Genomic DNA, 17,007 nt, shown 5'->3' on the forward strand with positions numbered 1-17,007 from the left:
GGCGCGCGTGCAAGTCGTATGAATTACGTATTGGTTGTTGTTGTAATTGTTGTCTTCCAGCGTACACATTGTCGATGAAGTCGCTGGTGAAACGTGAAACGTGCCGTGAACCCCCTGCCGCGGCTATGACGCAACGTGGCGCGGCTATGATGCAACACAATCCAACACAATCCACTTTAATCCAATCCAAATCAAAACCAAGCCAATCCAAGCGAATCGAATCCAATCCAATGCCCCTCGCGAGAGAGTGTTATAGCGCCAAAATCGCGCCACCACACGAACGCGTGATGTTGACGTTACGATCACGCCACAGATGTTAGCGACCGGAGAACGCGCGAAACGACATATGTGGTTTAAGCGCGAACCGACCGCGGCGAGAGAGCGCGATGCGAGCGCCCCACCTGTTCTTGCGCGCGAACCAACTGTTGATCAGCGCGAATCCAACGCGGCGAGAGAGGGCGTTTCGAGCGGAGAGAAGGCGAGGAGGACGCGGGGGAGAGGCCGCACCTGTGGCCGACGGTTGAATGAGTCAAGGATATAAGGCGTGTTCGTAACGTCGGCTTTGTAGTGCAGTGGGTGGAGTACCATGTACCTTGCGTTCCGCCCGCAGAGTCGTTGGTTCGAAACCTGGCGCCGGTAAGTATTATTTTTTTATATAGTGTAGGGGGAGCGATGCGGATTACGGACGCCAACGCGGGTGACATCGTGAGTTACTGAAATGCTCTGCATTTAAAAAAATAATACTTACCGGCGCCAGGTTTCGAACCAACGACTCTGCGGGCGGAACGCAAGGTACATGGTACTCCACCCACTGCACTACAAAGCCGACGTTACGAGCACGCCTTATATCCTTGACTCATTAAACCGTCGGCCACAGGTGCGGCCTCTCCCCCGCGTCCTCCTCGCCTTCTCTCCGCTCGCAACGCCCTCTCTCGCCGCGTTGGATTCGCGCTGATCAACAGTCGGTTCGCGCGCAAGAACAGGTGGGGCGCTCGCATCGCGCTCTCTCGCCGCGGTCGGTTCGCGCTTAAACCACATATGTCGTTTCGCGCGTTCTCCGGTCGCTAACATCTGTGGCGTGATCGTGACGTCAACATCACGCGTTCGTGTGGTGGCGCGATTTTGGCGCTATAACACTATCTCGCGAGGGGCATTGGATTGGATTCGATTCGCTTGGATTGGCTTGGTTTTGATTTGGATTGGATTAAAGTGGATTGTGTTGGATTGTGTTGCATCATAGCCGCGCCACGTTGCGTCATAGCCGCGGCAGGGGGTTCACGGCACGTTTCACGTTTCACCAGCGACTTCATCGACAATGTGTACGCTGGAAGACAACAATTACAACAACAACCAATACGTAATCCATACGACTTGCACGCGCGCCCCCCGCGGAAATGCTCTGCATTTAATCGTGCCCCTCGCGAGGGGGATGTTTTTTCGGAATGTTGTTTCGCAGCGACACGATTTCAGCGTTCATCCTCTTTTTTTTCTTTCTTTCATCACTGCACTCTAAGAATACGAGGGAGTATTTGAAGAGTTCAACAATCATTGTACTCGCGCGAGCGTTGCCGCAGTCACCTCGGAAGGGTTGCTTGGGGTACGATGCAATGTTCTTGCGTATTCTTCTCGTCTATTCTTCTCGTGTGGGGCGGAAATAAGACCAAGTTCCACTCGCGTAGCAGGGAAGAGTAAAGCTGCGCATCGTCTCCCTCTCTACAATAGGAAGACTACAATCGCAATTTCATTCTTGTTCAGTGGTGGAGTAAGCGTGTAGATACAGTCCTGCCATTCACGCACACCAATTCATCAGCGAAGTTTTTTGTGCATGCGTATGTATTAAAGGAGTTGTATAAAATAGCGTCCTTTTACTTCCGTTGCGCATTCAAAACGTGTAAGCATATGAATTGGTCTAACGATTGCATGCGGCGTTCATTGACATGAAAGGCGCAAGTTGGAGAAGAAAAACGCATGTCTCGATTGTTCTTTTTTGTTTTTTCTCTGTCCTGGGTTCGCTATCGACATTTAAACATTTGTCAGACCATGCGTCATTAAAGGCGCGCACCGATTTCAGGACAGTTGCGGGCAATTTCGACTCACGTTGTGGGCTGCACCGTGACAGCTATACATGCATGCGTGCGCAAGACGTCGGTGGCGGGCGGGACGATCTCTCGCGCGTGCGGGGAAAACCCACACAGGCCGTGTACGCAGCAAGATAGGGCGGACGAATGACTGATCGCGTGAGACCGTGATGTGCCGCCAACGTGGGATACAGGGATGTACTTTGAAAGCAATGTGCTACGCCCGAGGTGGGGTGAAATAGTCGCTTCATGCAAAAAGGGGAAGTTGGACCTGCTCTTATGGTTATAGGTGCTGCGGCACAGTACGACGCGTTCTCGCTAGATGCTTGAATGCCTCAGCGTTTAGTTTACGAGAGGCCATGATCTCAAGGACGTACGTGAGATTCGAATTTTTACGTTGCGGTGTTCACGCTGCTCCCGTACGTGTAGGTGACCAACCTGGCGGCGCCTTGCCCTCCCGCTTCGCAGCGAAAACAGCTTCGTCGCTAATACCTCGGTGCGATATCTTTTTCTACGTTATTGATTTCGGCTTCAACTTGCCTATTCTTACCATCACATAAAGTTTAAATTCTCAAACAGCTTTTGCTTTCAGACAGAAGAGCGATTTTTTTAGCTGTTAAGCCACACGTAGTAGCGTTTGTCGTCGTCATAGCAACATGCTCCCGAAATCATGAACAGTATCTGCGTCTGCTGGTGGATGGCACTAGGAGTAAAGACAGGCCGTAGGCGAAGAGCGCATGCATCAAAAAGTCCTGCGCGAAGAGTGCGTCACGTACTTGTAGTTCAAAACTGGCCTGAAAACATTCGTAGCAATGAATGAAGGGCAAATGTATTACATACCTAACGTTCTGGCAGGCGCAGGTAAAACAATAGAAAGAATAGTCCCGGATAGTCAGTTCACCCGGTATATTTCAGTGGTCTGGCTACTATATATGGCCCATACCCTCTGGTGCTAGACTAACCCGCTTCCTGGGCATGGCTGCAAGGTATCTGCGACAGTAGTATTTAGTTCCCAAGACACAAGTTGCAACATTCGTGTTGCAACCCTAACGCGGTTGGCCTCGCCGCCGTCCCACCGCCGAACCGCAGCCACCTCATGCCGAACGCCGACGAAGAGGACATGAAGTGCGATGCCCTCAGCGGCCGCACTCTGCCGAAACCTGGCCCCTGGCCGATTTTGCTTGGCAGAAGAATTACCCAGAAAACTTCCATTGCACAAAACACACGCCCGCCGCGAACGCCGCGCCTCCCGACTAGCCGCACAGATTTGGCGCCCCGCAATGCCGGCTGCAAAGTAATCTTTCTACCTCGTAACGGCCTCCTAATCGCTGCATGGACTGACCGCCAAATAGCCCAAGCCGTACAACTGACAAGCTGAATACCAGAAGATATCTTCAATGTGCACGCGACGGTCCAATACCAACCGATTCAGAACCTGATCATCTCAAGCACTCCCTACGAACGCTGCACTCGAGCTCTAAGCAACACCGTCCTCGTGCACCTAGAAGCAACGACATACGAGCTGCAACCATACTTGAAACGCTTCCCGGGTACCGTCCGCGGGATCTTTCATGGCCTTTACCAGGACATCACCAAAGAGCAAATCCCACACATCTTGGCGCCATCCGGCATCAACGGCCCTCCATCATCGACGCAAGAATGCTCGGCAAGAAAACTTCGGCTCTGATCACTTTCGAAGGTAAGCACGTCCCTTTTCACGTGAAAGCCTACGGAACACCTTACCCGTGGCGTCCATAACGCCATACAGTGCAACACTGCTCCCTGTGTGGTGAGCTCAGACACCAACGGGACGTGTGCCCCGAAACTGACAAAAATGTCTGCGTGAAGTGCAACACGCGCGACGCGATACCCGAACACGATTACGATCCCAAATGCCTGCTGTGTGGCCTGGATTGGCCCACCGCGGACAACACCTGTAAGAAAAGGTTCAAGTCCTCCCCAACGTCTTTAAAAACCCGATCCGTAAGGCTCAATTGAACCACGAGCACGCGATCCCGCAGACCACCCGAAGAGCAGCCCCCCCCCCCCCCCCCCTTCCCACCATCAGGACCAGCCCGAGCTCCCCAGGTGAGATGGTCAGCCCTCTTTAAAGCCCCGCCCACTGCCCAAACCCAGTTTCCCCTCCTTCGTAACACAACCCCCTCCAACCACATCCAACCCCCGCCTCCAGCACTTAAAGCAACAAAACACGCAGCTCAGACAACAGAATGCCAAACTGCAACAACAACTTGCCCACATAAAAAAGCAAATGCATGAACTTATAACCCTTATGGAAGCTATTTTATAGAGTCAAAATGCACAACAACCAAGCCTGGCCACTTCCCCGCACCCTGAGTCAAACCCTGAACTCCTTTCCTTGGCGGATAATACGGATGCTCGACCCACAGCGTTCGAAGCTGGACTAGAACGACTTCTCGTAGACAAGTTCGAGTAGATAAAGTCCACTTTTGCCGATATTGCCCAACCCTTCATGTCATTGGATACCCAAATTTCTGCCATGCAAGAAGAATGGCAAAAGCAATCGCCGCACAAGAAACCCAAAATATACACCCCTCCAACTAACAATAATACAATTTCTTAACCAAACACGGCCGCTCCGCTCCAGGTGCGCAGACCCAGACACTGGGTAAACTCTGACTATCTGGCAACGGAACTGTCGCTCACTACGTGGCAAAAAACAATCCCTCAAAGTTTTTGCGGACCAACATGCACCGGACCTCATCGCGCTACCAGAAATAGGCACGGATAACATATCCTTCAGTGAATACCCAACAGTTGTATGTGATCCGACATCACGGACCGCCGTACAAGCTAAATCTACTCTAACAGCTTAACAACACACTGCACCCCCACAACTGGACTATAGCTTCGTAGATATATTACCACGACGCAAACAGCAAACCAGCTTATTCGTGCCAAATATATACAGCCTTCGGGATGAGGCCCTACCCGGCATTTTCCAAGTAGTCAGAACCATCCTCCAAAGCAGAAATGGCCATAAACTAAAAAATCTAATTCCAAACAGTTGAAAAAGACGGGGCAAGAAACGACGACGCACGGCGCTGAATAGCAACTGCTTGGTTTATTCCGCGCTTAGGAAATATACCCAAGGAGAAGGAAAGCGGGAATCATCATTAAAAGGAAGTACATCCAACAATACACACAAAACTGACGATCTCTAGACGTGTCATAACGTTAGGAATGGTGTTACAGCGCAGCGATATAACGCGTGGCCAGATGCGCGAGGCCAGGAAACCTTATCCTGGACAGTCAAGCTTGTCTTTGTTTTATTTTTTTATGAGTCGAGATAGCGGATTTCCTTACCTCGTAATTCAATAGAAGGCTTACTAACGCTATCGCTTCCTGCCTTGGGAATCAGGTATGCTTCTAGATTTAGTCTTGGGCAGTAACTAGTTACTAGTAACGCGTTACCGGTAACTAGTTACTTTTTTCAGTAACTTGTAACTGTAACTAGTTACTTTTAAGTTAGAGGAACTTGTAACTGTAACACTGTTACTTTTTTACGGAGTAACTGTAACGATAAATATCGTTACAGTTACTTTATTTCTATAAAAATTATCCAACACCAATACTCATTAACGACCAATGTACAGTTTGCGCGTTTCACTTTTTCGGCCTTTGTTCCGCAGAACCTTCGTCTACTTCATCTATGCCAACCCGCCGCGGTGGCTCAGTGGCTAAGGTGTTCCGCTCCTGAGCACGAGGTCGCGGGTTCGATTCCCGGCCGCGCCGGCCGCTTTTCTGATGGAGGCGAAAAGCAAAAACGCCCGTGTGTACGAGATTTCGGCGCACGTTAAAGATCCCCAGGTGGTCAAAATTAATCCGGAGACCTCCACTACGGCGCGCCTCATCGCCTGCGTTGCGTCGGCGCGTTAAACCCTAAAATCAATCAATCATCAATCACTTCATCTATGCCAGCTCACTCCCTTTCAATGGGTGAAAATCATCTGGACTTGAAATGTTTAGGCGTGTACGTGTGCGTGGTGTCCCACGCGGTCCACTAAGGGCTTGAAGTTTCAAAGTCTAAGCTGTAATATTTTCCTCATCAGCGCGACATCGCTCTCACCCATACGCTGCAACACGCGCCTAAGCGCACGTGGATGCATGTTGACGCGCCAGAACCTATAGTCCGATGCGCGGCTGCACCATTTTCGCCACATCTGGAGTGCGGTGAACAGGAAGGCAAATAAAGGCGAACAGGAATACAAAGGCCAACATGAAAACAAACACCCACAAACGCCGCAGAACGCAATGAAACCTCCGCACTTTCGCTTAAGCTTGGAAAACTCCGGTCAGGGCGTCTCTTTCTCATTAGCGGCGTGCAGCCCCGCTTGAAGGGTCATAAAACGCCGCGGGGAGTGTCTCGGCGGCCTCGCACTCGTCCAGGCCTAAGCACACTGTAGAGTGTTCCATTCACAAGTCGCAGTTGCTTGCGACCATTGTGCGCTTTAGATACCCTTGGCCGTATTTGGGACCACGCGTTTGGGACCCCTGGTCTAGAGGCTTCATCGAGCTGTCAACAGTGCTCGAACGAGGTCGAGGACGCAATACGTTTCACGCCCCTCCGCACATACGACGACCGCAACGATGATGGCCCCCGAGTGCCCTCACACCAGCCAGAATCTTTGCCGGCAGACGTCTGACCACACTGCCACTGCACGAAGAAATGTTCTTGGAAAGCCTCGCGACTTCGTTTCGAGAGCTGTGGCCGAAACGAAAACAGTAGCTACACCTGCTTCTGAATGTTGGGTGCAAGGAATACTTGGGCGAGCTTCGTTAGGAGTACACCTCAAAGCAAACGAAGGGAGGGGTTCCTGAGATCGGTGACATGATTGCAGTGGAAGGCTGGGATTGTGAGAGCAGTGTTTTCGGGTCGAGACGAAAAAATCCACCTTTTCGAGGACGGGGGGGATGTGGGGGAAGGGGAAAACAGAAAAACGTTCATTTCAGTTTCTATTCCATTTGGAAATATCTTGTCTCTATCAGGGGATGGGGATGGCTGCGGGTTGGGGCGGAAGAACGACTCCCAGGGCCCACGGACAAACGTCGCTTCGGCGATGGCTTAAATTGGTCCCCGTCTCCGACCACAAGTACGAAATAAAAAGTTAACGGAGCGCTTTTTTTTAGTATCTTTCAAAAACACCTCGACAACCGATGTACTCCCACGACCATTTCCCCCTTCCTCCAAGTACCTTCCGTCGATCCGCCACCTCCGCCACCTTTTCCCCATTCTCTGTCACTACGCGGGGCGGTCAAGCGACGGCATTGTAGGCGAAAATAAATTAAGTTGACACTGAAAGATTGTTTCGGCTGTGTTGTCCTCATGCTCGGTATAGTATAAGTTTGGCCTCTCTGATTCCAACTTTGAAAGACAACAAATTCTATGCTACAATGATGTTTGCAAATAAATTTCTTGTAGTGAGAGTGCAACAACAAATAATATAAAGTTCCTTGTGATGGATGCCAAAACTTCCGTAATAAAAAAAATGAGGCGTACACCACGATTGTTGATTTGGGCATGAATGTGCATCATTTTAGGTTACCCTGGTGTAGGCTTTACTACGTGTAATTTTTGCTACCTGAATGCCTTCGTACGTTTCTCTTAAATAAGCCAAATCTTTGTAGCTATTAATTAGTTTTATGCAGTAACCGAAAAGTAACGAGGTTACTTTTTTGCAGTAACTGTAACTGTCACTAGTTATGTTTGGAAAATTCGTAACTGTACCTGTCACAGAGTTACTTTTTTGGGTTAGGTAACTGTAACTGTAACACTGTTACTTTTTGTCGGTAACGTGCCCATGACTGGATTTAACCTTCACGTTCACCATTATACGTTCGTGCAACACGCGCATCGCGGAATCTGGGCGAGCAGTCGTCGTCGTGACATTGTGAGGCAAAGTTGCTGCCAGTGCCTGCTTTAGTGTGTTTGCGTTGTCGCGGAGATGGTCGTTTAAGCAGCGCCCGATCTGACCAACATAGGTCTTCCCAGAGGACAGATGAACTTCATACACAACACAGCACCTACATTGTACGTAACGTTTTGTGTGACCTTTCACGGAAAAGGTGCCCTTTGACTCATTTGTGTTCACTTGCTTGCCCGGGCCACCCAGTTTGTTTGGGGGAGAAAACACTACCCCTACCCCTGAGCGTCGCGCTAGCTTTTTCAACATGTGCGAAACCAAATGCACGTAGGGGACGACAGCCATTTTCAACTGCCTGTCCTGCACCGACCTAGCTTGGCTGCGTCATGAATTTGCCCTAGCAACGCATAAGCTATATCACGTAGCAATTCAGGTGGGAAGACTGCCGACAAAATTCTCACAACGTGCGAATCGAAACCGGCCTCCACTTCATGCGGTCAAGACATCTTAGGGAGCCCCTTAAAACAGCTAAGGCAATGCTCCGTTTCACGATTTTGGGATGGGCAGACGAGAACAGAAGGAGGCTATTCTTACAACGCAGCGCATACCACCAACAAACATGGCTTGGCCTTAAGTGCAGGAGGAAGTTCAAAGAATGCAGCTTATTGCCCGAAGGAACTTTCCTTGTAAGCGTGAGGCCAGCTAGGGTCCTCTCAAAAATGCCCGTGATGCACCGCACCTGCTCGTCCTAGTCACCAGTCACACACTCAAAAAGCACAAAGAAGTCATCTACGTTGCGGAAAATGCGCATGGGTTTGGAGGCACGAAGAAGCATAACCTCCAGTTGCCGGTCGTATCGCGCCAGTTGGAAGTTACTTAGCATAGGCGCCAAGCCCGACACTATGCATACGCTATTCATCTGAACGGCCTCATGCTTACAAGGAAACTTCCTTCGGATAATGAGCTGCGGCTTTTAGACCTCCTGCATTTCAAGCAAAGACATGTTTGTTGGAGCTGTGCGCCCCACTCGAGGAAAAGCCTGCTTCCGTTCTCATCTGCCCATTCAAAAATCGTGAAACGCTGCATTGCCTTAGCTGCTATGAGGGGCTCCCTTCAGAGGTATTGGCAGCATGAAGTAGAGGCCAGGGTCTATTCACTGGTTGTGAGGTTTTGTCGGCAGGCTTCCCAGCAGCCTTGTTACGTGACTTAGCTGAGGTGTTGCTAGGGCAAATTCACAGACCCAGCGAAGCTGGATCGCTGAAGAACAGGCCGGCAAAAATCGCTGTCGTCCCCTACGTGCATGGGGTTTCGCACATGTTGAAAAAGCTATGGGGACGCGCAGAGGTAGGAGTGGTGTTTTCTGCGCCAAACAAAAAAAAACTGGGTTTCCTTTCCAGGCGAGTGAACACAAATGAGCCAAAGGGTACCTTTGCGTGAAAGGCCACACAAAACCTTAAGTACAATGTAGGTGCCGCGTTGTGTATGAAGTTCCTCTGTCCTGTGGAAAGAACTATATTGGTCAGACCGGGCGCTGTTCAAACGCTAGTCTCCGCGAGCATGGAAACACACTAAAAACGGGTACTGGCAGCAGCCTTGCAACACATTGGCACGACCACGGGTGCTCGCCCAGATTCCACTATACGCGTGTTGCATGAACTTATAAGGGTCAGCGTGAGCGTGAAACCCATGAAGCATACCTCATTCACAAAGCAATAAGCGATTGCCTTAGTAAGCCTTCTGTTGAATTACGAGGTCAGAAAATCCGCTATCTGGACCCATAGAAAATAAACAAAAAATAACCTGCACTGTCCAGGATTGCCTTTTCTTGCCTCGCGCTGCTGGTCGCGTGTTATATCGCTGCGCTGTATCACCATTCCAACTTTTTGGCACGTGTATAGATCTTGCGTTTTGTGTGTATTGTTGGATGTGCTTCCTTTTTATAATAATTCCTTCTCGCGTTCCTCCTTGGGTATACTTTGCAAGCTGCGGAATAAACCAACCAGTTCCTAGTCACCGCCGTGTGTCGCTGTTCCATGTCCTGTCTTTTTTCACAGTTCTGAATTTCAGTTAGTATGCACCAACTTGCCCAAACCACCGTTCGAACGCGGCTTATAAACTAATAATCACGGGAGCATTCAACTGCCAGCATACTATATGGGGCTATTTTGCACTCCAATAAAAAGGCACCGCCCTGTACAATGCAATACAACAAAACCAGCTGCATCTTTGCAGTACCCTGAAATTACTACCTGTAATAGCAACCGCATATCACTGAGACATTACCCCAGACTTGACGCTCACGCATAACATCAAAGAAGCCACATAGACAAGACTCGACGAAAAACTGGGCAGCGACCATTATATCTGCCAAATTCAACTGCCGCATAATCCGAACCAGAAGTATAAAATTAACACAGCCCGTCTGACTAATTGAAAGGGCTTCCTCGAGGCAACACCTGTAGAAACCATCATCGACCTAGAAGAATGGTCCTCCTAAATACTTGAAATGGCCCACCAACGCCCCACAAAATTGACTCTCAGTGATGATCACACTACAATGGACACGCACCTTCGCCACCTATGGGGTGCATGCCGTGGCTTACGCAAAAGGTGGAAAAAACACCGCACTAACCACCGTCTAAGGATTCGCATCGCTAAGATAAGCGCAGAATCTGCAGTGTACGTGCAATGGCTCAGCCAGCAAAACTGGACAAACTTTTGCGAGAAATTCCAAGGAACACTGGGGACTCGACGGACATGGCATTTGCTACGCTCCCTTATGGGAACTGGCACGTCCAAGCACGCCACAGCACACCAGCTTCAAAGCCTTATGCACAACTACGAAGGAACAGAGGACGACATGTTCAACGAACTGAGACACCCCATTGAATCAAAGCCGGCCACCTGCCCCAAGACCAACAAGGCCCCACCGTACACTGGTCAAGTCAACCCCACCATGGACGAACCCTTTACAATGGCTGAGGTCGAAGCGGTGATCATAACACTCACCCGCAACACTACCCCGGGAAGAGGCCAGATACGCAACTGTCTCATCTATATTCGGTAGCCCTGGGAAACGTCCTTAACTATATCAACGAACTCTAGCTGCCGCCAGCCTACCCCCGCAATGCAAACATGCCGACATTACATTATATCGGGAACCAGGCAAGCCACTCACCCCCAAAAACCTTCGTCCAATATCACTGACTTCTTGCATCGGCAAGGTTTTTGAACATCTAGTTCACAACCGACTACTCTCCTACATAGAAGAGAATGACTACTTCTCCCACACGATGTAGGGCCTCCGATGATATCTATCAACACGGGACATCGTGCTCCAACTAAAAAAAGACATCATAGACAACCTGGGCAATCAAAACAAGAAATGAATATTGGATTTAGACATCAAGGGAGCTTTCGACATCTCCCACAACGCGCTCTATGCTGGCCTGGCTTCAACAAACTGTGGCCAACGGACCTACAACTACGTATCCTTTCTTCACTGACTGCACCGCAACAATGGGCATCATGGGCATCGAGCACCTTCGGTTCCCCACTTTTTTTAACAATACCCAAGAGAACCCCTCAGGCCTCAGTCATATCCCCCCTGCTATTCAACATCGCCATGAAGGATCTGCCAACCTCTTTCAACACATCCCAAAACATCAAGCATGCAATATACGCAGATTACCTGACTACATTGACCCCCATGTGCTCCACAGGCAGCCAACAAGACGCTCTTCAAGAAGCAATACATATCGCCCAACAATAACTGCAATGTCGTGGTTTGGAATGCGCCCCTGAAAAATCTGCAGTCCGCACGCTCTGCGAACCAGCACACAAAAAACAGGAACAAACAATCCCGGATCCTGATCTGGAAATAAATGACCAACCTGTACCTAAAGTATCGCCCCTCCCAATTCAAAGCCTAAACATCCCGAAGGACGGCTCCGGCTGTCGCACTACTCTCACTCTACAACAAACTCTGAGTCAGTTGGTCAGCAATACTCCACGGGTCTCTTATCGCCGATATGGTCTCAAAGAAGCCGACACAACCCGCATAATCCAAGTTATCCTGATTGGTCGGATGACTTATGGTCCACCGTACCTGGCCTTAATAAATACCGAAAAAGACAAGCTCAACATTACGATTAGGGAAGCCTATAAAACTGCACTGGGTCTACCCCCGAAAACGGCCACATGCAAATTACTGCAGCTCGGACTTCACACATTTGGGAAGAATTACAAGAAGCCCACAATTTCGTACAGCTCCCAAGCCTCAAACTCACAAAAAGTGGACTACCTGCCCTCGCCCGCTTCGGATACACGGTCCTGCCACCACAGCGCCAAAAACAGTGCGTCCCTCTCGACATTCGTAAAACCACCAGAGTTGCTCCAATACCACGCAATATGCCTCCAATCTACGATCAAGCACGACGCGCCGCTCGCTTCACAGCCTTCCAAATTAAGTATGCTAGGCAACGTGACATCCGGTATTGGCACGCCTCGCCGTACCCGCACAAACCCGCTCATCCAGTTAGTATACATGACCGCCACGGAGCAGAACTAACAGCCGCAACGATTTGCACTACAAGCATGGAAACTGCGTAAGAACTAGCTATCGCATTGGCCGCAACAACTGCCCCCCACCAGGATGAAGGGGAATTCCGCACGATAATTACAGACTCCCAAGCAGCACGCAGAAATCACACCATTGGCCAAATATGACGCTCCGCGCTTCACATCCTACACTCTGCGAAGACGGTACTCCTAATCCAATTTGTCGGGACCACCGCACACGTGTCCCTCGAGGAAAATGAAGCGGCGTGCACCGCTGCCCTTGCGCATGCACTCCGGGCCATTTCTCAAGAAGGCAAAGATTCAAGACCTGAACTTTTACTAAAATAATCAGACTTCTTGGCTCACACCGCTACGAGCGCAAACTATTCCCACCCGCGCATTCAAACGAACTCACACCGAAACCACCACTCTGCGTCAACTACAAGCTCATACCCACACAGCACCATTTTACACCCCATCCACACCACCCTCTATCCCATAACCTGCAAATTCTGCACCCAGCCCAGCACACTATACCATATGGTATGGGAGTTCTCGCGAACCTCTAGCCTCTCCCCACACCCCAACCCCACCTACGAGCAGTGGGCGGCCCGGCTGACTAGCTCAGACCTCCCCGACCAGCGATACCTGGTTAGAAGAGCGACAACAGTCAGCGAGGACCTGGGTTTTCCGCCCTAAAGAAGACCTCCAAAAGAGCAGGTCAGGTTTCTCTATCATCCACACCGAAAGCTCGCCCTTAATATGGTTTGTTTCATCCATCCATTAAAGAATGCATCTTTCATGTCCCACTATTTCTGCACATGTAGGAACCAGGGGAAGGCGCTCCGTGCCCGCAGATGTTTTTTTTTTTTTCTGGAGAGAGCACCGAGGCATCAGCAGGACTGGCCGTCGCATTCGAGACACTTCACCTCACAGCCTTGGACATATGGACGGGTACACATCGTTGCTGTCTGTTTAGGTCGTTCAGTGTGTAATACACTCCAAAGGCGAAGCGCACCTTCTTGCTTCTGGAGACGTTACTTTGGCTCAAGCCTTGTGCCCTGGTCCCTACAGTTCTGAAGGCAGCCACCAACATTACCAAGCAGTCAGCTCGACCGTGTTGGGTTTTAATTATGAGTGTTGTGAATAATGAATAAAAGAGGCAGGACTGCACGGGCACGCCTTTACGGGCATAGCTCGCGCTTCGTGCTCGGGGCAGTTGGTTCCTGACCGGCGCAGCGAACGGGCGACCGGCTGTGTAGCTCCCTTATGCGTCGCGGTGCCCAACATTTTAGTGCCGTGAAACCCGAGAGATTGGCGCCACAACCAGAATGGACCTGATTCGGGGTCAACTTCGAGGACGCCATGCCTGGGGTCCCATGGAAGCTACCACAGTCGGTGAGACTCGACATCGAACGCTGTCTGCCGCCTGTGTTCGTGCCTAGGCCACCCGGTCGCGTGCCTTCGCGCCGTCTGTCATAGAGGAGCTATGCCGCCAGTGGGGCATTGTTAGAGAGGCCGTCACAAGGGGCGTAGCTGCCATTCAATTGCTGCTGTAGGATCCGCTCCCGTCTACTGGCGAGATCCGATCGCACCAGAACACCGTAAATAGCAAATACGAGGAATTAAAGTACCTCGGTATTTGCATCCATGAAATAATCGATGTCGACGAGCTGGAAGCAGATTTGTTAGAGAGCTGTAAGTACAACAAAAATTTCGTCGAGATCCGCACGCACGAGTACTTTGCCGGGCCATCCGCGGTTCCTTTGCTTCTTGCTGTTTGGAATACCTAAGCACCAAGCCATTACTCCACAGCCATCCGGCGCGGCCAGACCGCGGCCCCTTCCAGTGACTGCAGGATCACTGCGTAGGCTGTCAAGGTGGCGAACGTTCCCGCGGCGTGTGAGTCGTATGATTCTCAGCGTTCGACCCTCCTAACAGCTTCCAAGGAGTCTGATTGTCAAAAGCAACCAGCAAGGAAGGCATCGTATTCCCTCGTAGGACTACTGAATGCAGCCAGCAGCCAGCCTAACAATGACTGCACCGTCCTCGCGGGAGGACACGGAACCAACATGTGGAATAACCTCCTGATAACGATGCACGATGATGCGGCTGACCCGGACCCATTGAGTGTAATGTTACTCCACACTTCATCTGTCGCTGCTGCTCGTGGTGGTTCCTTGCTGAGAGAGCATGTCGTTCCTGAGCGTCGTGAGCGGGCGTCGTTCCCACTTGCACGACAGTCGCAGGGTGGCTCCTAACGCTGGCTTCTCCTTTGGAATCTGCCGGCGTCAGCGTTTACTGCTGTTTCCGACTCAGGCTGGTGCACTGGCGCTCCGATTCGGGTCACAAGAACCGTCAAGTGAAACTGGTTGTGGTGAACGCATGAACGGCAACCAGGCAGCTTCAATCGCCGCGTTCGATGGCCCCCTGAAAGGGTCACGGAAGCGCCCCTATGTGCTGCCCCGATCGTTTTTCCGGAGTCGCAGTGGTGCAGCTCACCAGCCTGATCAGTATTGCGTCTCACAAGGAGTGATCTGTAGTGCCCAGCTACCAGCCATGCCGCCCGGTACTGATTACGCACGTTCCTGCAAGGGACACACGACTGCGCCCGTTAACCCGAGACTGCGCATCCAGCAGAGCGAATTTCTCCATGATCCTGGTGGCTACCTAAAACTGGGAGGCGACCAGGAAGGACATAGAATCCCCGGACATCGCTCTTGTGGTCTATGTTTGGTGAGCGAGCTCGCGGTGGGCTACTGCGTGGTCACCTTGGCGTTTCGGATGCCATATGAGTTTCCCTACGCTCCTCATGGTTACGGCGGACCGGTAGGCGACCAGGACGGCGTCCGAGGCACCGGGTATCATCTTGCTGCCAGCCATGACCAGGAGCAGCTGTTCCTCACCAGCACAACCTTGCCATTAGCCACACCAAGGTCTTAAATGAGGATGATGAAGAGAAGTGCACAGCCGTGGTCGAATTAAGCGTGCCGCAACAATGTGAACAAGCGGGTCAGTGACCTATTCCTGTGCTGCGTGGTACTCTGGATGAATAGGCAGGAACGTATGATCCACGTCTGGCGGCCCTACCTTGGTCTGCTGTTGTGTCCTGCTTCCTGGACCGACGCATCCTCATTTGTGTCGATGGCTCGGGGTGCACGACGAGATGATCACGATGGTATATCCACACATACTATTTCCTTCTGACAATAAAAACTGGCACCGACCAAGAATGTTTAAAATCCAAAAAAAAAGACGTTTCGGCTCCCGTACTCAGCCTTGTTCACAATGAAAAGTGGGGGCGAAAGTGATCTATTTCCTACTATTTCCTTCTCTGCGATTTTTGCCATTTCTCGCCTAGTGAACTTAATAGTGCGCCTCTGACTGCCTTTTTCAGCCATCGTTCATGGGTGCATTTGTTTTCATACTTCGCACGAGCACCTTGGCGGCGGGGTGAGTGCGTTGTGGTTAATGAATAAAAGAGGCAGCGCTGCACGGGCACGCGGGTACGGGCATAGCAGGCGCCTCGTGCTCGGGGCAGCTGGGTCCTGATCAGCGCAGCAAACAAGCAACTGGCTGTGTGGTTCCCTTCTTGCGTCGCTTTCCGCGACACTAAGTTATGCCTTTTTTTCAAAATCTTCCTGGCGTAACCAACCTGCATTTTAGAACGACCACTACAAAAACCCATTGTGAATGTCTCGGCTGTTTTCTATTGTTCCCCCAGAGTATTGCAGAGATTATGTGTCAATGTCTTTTTGTCTTGTTTGTGTTGATGGCATTTTAATGCGGTAATAGGATTACAAGCTGAACTATTTCTAGTCCCACATTTCGTTCTCCTTATAAGAGGTGGCTTTCCAGTCTGTGGGAAGCACTCAGTAATGTACAGAACGCTATTTTGCTTTGATGTAATACTGTTACCTATACTCCCACTGCCGCATTTCTACTGCAGCTTTTGGTGCTAAAGCAGGTCCCTTTTTATTTGTGGGTGTTAGTGCCATTTTTATTCTCGTAACTTATTGTGTTTTCAGCTGCTTTGCTTGATTTTTAAATAGAATTTTTCTCGGCTGTGTCATAAATATGAGCTCAGTCTTATTCTGTGTGGAAGTCGTTGGGAACCTTTTTTATGCTGTGATATTTTAATTCCAAATAAATTTCTTTTTGCGTGAAAGTGCAGACCGAACCCATTGTTATGTGATATTTTTTAAACATAAAGTCTGATTTCGTTAATCCATATTTTAAAATAACTTGTCCTTTTTTGTTCGCTTGTGACTGTCTACAGCACCATCGTGTGGAGGGGGGGGGGTGGTAGCAGGCGGAGCGAAATACGCAGCTTCACGAGGTATAGCAGAACGCTCTTGGGGCATAACGGGTTGCTTTCCACGAAAGAGTAGTAGTACCCTTCTCCAGTGTTCGGGAACGCCACAGCCAATAGATTATTCACTCTTAAAAGGAGTGACGGAATGTTT

The sequence above is a fragment of the Haemaphysalis longicornis genome, unplaced genomic scaffold, assembly GCF_048455015.1.
Source record: "Haemaphysalis longicornis isolate Haplotype H1 unplaced genomic scaffold, Haemaphysalis longicornis Haplotype H1 scaffold_17, whole genome shotgun sequence".
Classification (NCBI taxonomy): domain Eukaryota; kingdom Metazoa; phylum Arthropoda; class Arachnida; order Ixodida; family Ixodidae; genus Haemaphysalis; species Haemaphysalis longicornis.